Source organism: Mizuhopecten yessoensis, unplaced genomic scaffold (genome assembly GCF_002113885.1).
Source record: "Mizuhopecten yessoensis strain PY_sf001 unplaced genomic scaffold, ASM211388v2 scaffold716361, whole genome shotgun sequence".
In the NCBI taxonomy this organism is placed as follows: Eukaryota; Metazoa; Mollusca; class Bivalvia; order Pectinida; family Pectinidae; genus Mizuhopecten; species Mizuhopecten yessoensis.
In genome coordinates this window covers 2,277,624-2,283,088 of record NW_018480078.1, presented here as the reverse complement: position 1 = coordinate 2,283,088, position 5,465 = coordinate 2,277,624, and positions in this window count along the sequence as shown.

Here is a 5,465-nt window from a genome sequence, read left to right as displayed (position 1 = left end):
AGCCAGAAGATAGTATAACTGAAGGGCTATAATTGCTGTTCGATGACATTTACGTCATTTCGTGGTCACAGGTTGAAACAGGTTAATAAATTAGGACGTTTTTTATTCAAAAAACATCCAGCTTTGGGTTTATTTTGAATTCAATATTCCGTAATAATTGTATAACCGATAGTCTATAATGGACAGGACTGATAACGACTTTCTTTATTTCCTGGCGAATACTTACTGTTCAAGCTGTTTATACTGTGTATGTTCGCCATGCCCAAACATATTTTTGTCGCTTATTCCTATGTTCACGATAATTTAATTCTCCGCAAAAGGATTTATATAATCCATTCACAAAAATGTGTCATCATGCAGTTATTGCGGGTTTCCATGCGATAAGTACATTCAGTACATCGCATATGCGTATTGTATTGCACCAAACGGATTTCCTAAACGATTAAAACATGAGTCGATACTGATGCAATTTCAAAGAAAATTCACAAAAATTGCGACGGTACAGAAACATAATCGATTGTTTTGAGCACATTCCAATCAATGATAAGTATTGGACAATTGACCGCTATGCAAGACATTTTTTTATCAACACATGCCAAAAGTGATCAAGGACGTTCAGTATATTGATATTTAACAATACCCAAGAGGGTAAAGGAAAAGAAGCTCCAAAAAGTGGGCATATCAAGTAAATCATCAAAAGAAGTCTTTTATGTCAGAACAAATGAATGATTAAAGCGACATCAGGATGGAGCATACAAAAATCGAGCGAGTCTCCTTATGGAAAATGACGGTCGGATTTCGCTAATATATATTCATAAAATGTATTATTAAGGGAATCCCCTTATAATTAAGGGAGACCACTAATTTATACGGTACTTTTTTCACCATTCTGATAACGCATGCGCACAACACACCATTTTATTGTAAACAAAATGGCTTGCTGTTGAAGTGTCAGTGAGTGCCCTAGCAAGGGGAACGCTTTACGTATTCTTCTGAATAGCAAGTAGGAAGTTGAATAATCGAGCACAATGATGTTTATGATATGAAAAAAATATTTAAAATCATTTACATGGTGAGTATGTTTGCGGTTAGTAAATTTGATGGAACCCAAGTTTTATCTTGATTATGCAGATACATATACAAGAAGTCAGAATTGAAATGTCTTTTTTGGAGCATATTTACATGTAGATGATCAACTATACAACGTATTGCCGATTGTTTTGTTAAGGCACATAAGGGGTGGAGTTTTGGAACATCAGTGTAGGGGGCGTTGAAATCACACGTGCGGTCCAGCTAAGGTTATAGCGTTATCTTAATAAGTCTTTACGTCCCTGGGTTGATGATGTTGATGTAAACAATCCTCGTTCGTACCGTATTACGTTTTCCGAAGCGTGAAGTAGATAATTTGAATATAATGTTGTTACAATTATGATTATTTTTCTACATATAACAAGTTATTCAATCATGTTTCTACTCATATATCTTACTAAGTAACTATCCGTGTATGTGTTTTGGTTAAGAGGAAGTACAGGTATCGCTCACACTATACACACATAATATGAAACATCCGGAAACAAAACATATTCTGAGCGGTAACAACGCATACCCATTGTGTGATTCTCGTAAATGCTAATACGGGTATCCACTCATATATTTTTAAATGTCTAAGGTCAATGTTATGCCATAAAGCGTTTAAACAATAATAGATCTGGTACGGTCCTATTACTGGCATTTAAATTGACGCAATATATCCCAGGTAGCCCACTATAGCCCACCATTTGAGCAAAGGAGACGATTCAGAGCCCTACACTGTTTATTTCACACACTTTGTAAAGGTATGTTTAATATTCATAATTAGCAATATTTCAGGAAATCTCAATCTGTGTTAGGAACTTCATATGGTACGTTCACATTTGTTCTCCATTTCTTGAGGTGTGTGTTTGTACGTAAGCAATAAGGGACCGTATTAACAGATTCATTTTGACCGATGAGGTCTGCGTTTATGTTCTTCCGAATTATCCTTTTGGTTTGAAATATTGAGTTTTGTGAATGGAAAACAATATACTACACACTTCAATTTACTATATAATTATGAACTAATATGACATTGACCGAATTAATATCCTTTTATGCAAATGCTTTCTTAAATATTGGTTTCATTTCAGCTGTTAAGAAATCTGCATTGCACACAGTCAACAATAACCATTCTTGAATGCTAACATGTCGAGTCAAGAGCAGAATAAAGCAAATATCACAAAACATGTAATGCAAAGGAATTGGACGCTGCTGAAGCAAATAAACATCAATGACATTATTGACAAGATGATTGAAGAAATTCTCATAACCATCGAAAAAAGCAAAGAATTTAAAGAAAAAGAAACACAAAGTCAGCAAACAGACGCTCTTCTTTATGAAGTTTATAGAAAACCACAACAGTACTTGAATGCCTTTATCAAGATTCTTGATGAAAATGGATACCAATTTATAGTCGAAATACTTCGAGAAGGTAAGTGTTTGGGAATTGAAAGCTGAACGTTTAGAACGATTAAACATTTTTTGGAGGTTAAAAATATTGAGATTTGATATAACGCATTTACCATCGCAACGAACATAAACCGATAGTTTTCTTGTAAAAAACATTTATTTCAACTAACTGCATTTTACGAATTGTTATGTAATACAATATTTGTAATTAAAAACAAGATGTGTACAAATTATTTACTCAATAAACTATCTAAAATATAATCTAATTTAAAAGCTTGGATCTATGCAGGTTACAACATTATCTATTATTCTTCAATACAGATGCAGTTAAAGCAGCGTCTGAGGTAAGTTACTATAAATATATATAATATGATTTGTTTTTAAATGCGCTAAGAAGATGCCAATGATAATTCACTTTTGACTTATTTAAAATTGATCATTGAAGTTTCATAACGACTATTGTATTACTCATGTTACTTTTATATTTTCTTGTATTTATTCATGGACCTAACCAGGTAACATATCGGGACCATTCTGACACTGTTCAACAAGAAACAGAAAAATCTTCTGAAAGTGCAATGCAACAATCAGAAATGGAGGACAAACTGGCGCAGAGAGTCCTGAAGCACATTGAAAAGCAGCAGTCACAGTTGACAGAAGCACAGACGCAGAAATTAATGAGGCAAATGGAAAAACACCAGTTAGAGATGTCAGAAAATTATACGCAGATAGTAAAGGAGCAATTTGAAAAGCAACAGATAGAGATGGCAAAATATCATAGGCAGATGTCAAAGAAGACAGAGGACTATGAAAAACAAATTTCTAAAATGAAGCAAACAGTTAATAATCATAAAGAATGCGAGAACAAAATTAAACGTCTGGATTCCAGAATTAAAACATTGGAGAAAACATTAAAACAGGAACGTGCAAAAGTGAGTGACGACGTCACAAATGCTGGGAAAAAAATTGATCTGTTGGAAAAAGAGAGAGATAAATTACAGGATGATTTAGCACAGGCAAGAAAGGATTATTCTGCAATGTTTAACGAAATGAATAAAGACATTCTTAACCTAACCTCAAATAACAGGGTCGACACATGTGTTAACTGCCGCAGAAACCTAAATCAGGAACTCTCTTACAGAGGTCAAACTTACAGGTAAATCAAGCTCCTATTTTTTGTATTATATTACGACATATACAATGCCATTAGAATATGAAATGAAAAAGAGAAGAGAAATATTCTATTATTGATAAATATAATAATATTCAATAAATCCCTCGATATGTCAATATCCGTGCGATTAACAATCATCGCAATACTCATTATTACCAAAGTCATCGTTAAACCAAATATCAGAGGTAATCAATAATTAATCCGTTAAAAATTAATATACTGATATCAATCATTACTGACGATGTCTTATTGGAATACATCCTGAACCCGTCGTAATCTCTTTATTTTAGTTCATCGCCATCCAGAAATCCGTAAGTAGAATTATATTATATTTCTTTGTTAAGATTAAATATTCAATTAGATATAGTTCGGAGAACAGTGTGCAACGAGATCAAGGACGCTGAAGATCGTAAAGATAACCTTTATTAGCTGGTACCAACACAAATTGTTCGAACTAACGAATATATATTGCATGGAATGCTAAACTACACCCAATTGAATGTTTTGAAACTTTTAAGAATAAACTTTAAAGCATTTTACAGCTAAGAAGAGATGTGCAGAACTTGTTGATTTTTTTCTTACAGATATCTGACTGCCATGCCAACACTGTAAGTAGAGTAGTTGATCTTTGTTAATTTGTGCTTTTGACGGATTCATTTTTTCTTCAATAAGAGAAGTTGATTTTTTTCTTACAGATATCTGACTGCCATGCCAACACTGTAAGTAGAGTAGTTGATCTTTGTTAATTTGTGCTTTTGACGGATTCATTTTTTCTTCAATAAGAGAAATAACACAGCATTTCACAAAAAGAGATAATTTATGAAATGTATAACTTAATCGCTAATGTGTTTTGTCTATGTTAACACATGTTACTGTAAAAATTTGTAAAGAGTGAATTATTGATGAACGTTGGTCCGTTGTTTTACAGAAGGGCAAAAAAGGGAGAGGGTGTGCCAAAGAAGAAGAATTGATGTTTTGGAGATCCGTCACATAAATCCGGAGGAAACTGATATACATATTAATTCTTCAATAACATTTAACATTTAAACTATCAACGTATGTATAACTAGCTGACTTTTTTCACCAATGGTCATGTTTTCCATTTTTTTGACTTTTGTTTTTTGTTTCATTTACTTTTTTTTATGTAGATAAATAGTTTTCTTATTTATTACATTTTTAGATCAATACATATCTAACATACTAGTTCACAGTCTTATTTAGATTTGAAAATAACAGCACGATTTACTTTCATATATCTGAACAGTACACTGTCATTAAACAAGTAAGGGACTCAGTATAAGGAAGATAATACATGAAGACACAACGTTCAGGCAGTTTAATAACAGTAATTTTTCAGTTATACACCTAAGCTTGTTATAATGAAATGATGTATCAGATGGGTTTTTTCGAGCATGGATTGTAGTTTTTTCGGTTCATAAGATATGCAGATTTTAGTTTATTGTAGATGTACTTCCTGTTTGCATAGCACTGCATGCTATTATAAGCATTTCTTTCTTTTTCTTAGGCAAGCTTCTTGACACTATCGTCTGTCGAGCCATCACAATAAGGGAGACAACCCGAAAGATAAGATAGAAATGTATTAACGCTAGAGAGTCATAATTACTTCAAGATAGCTCTGCGAAACACGACTATTGGTTTTTGATAAAGTGTAATACTATCGGCTGGATATTTAATTAGAATAATTATTATTCGTAGCAGTTGTGTTGTATATAGCATATGCACATTCAAATTTGCTGTTTGTGAATTAAGTTCGTACTCACTGTTTATTGTAATTGACATATTGTAA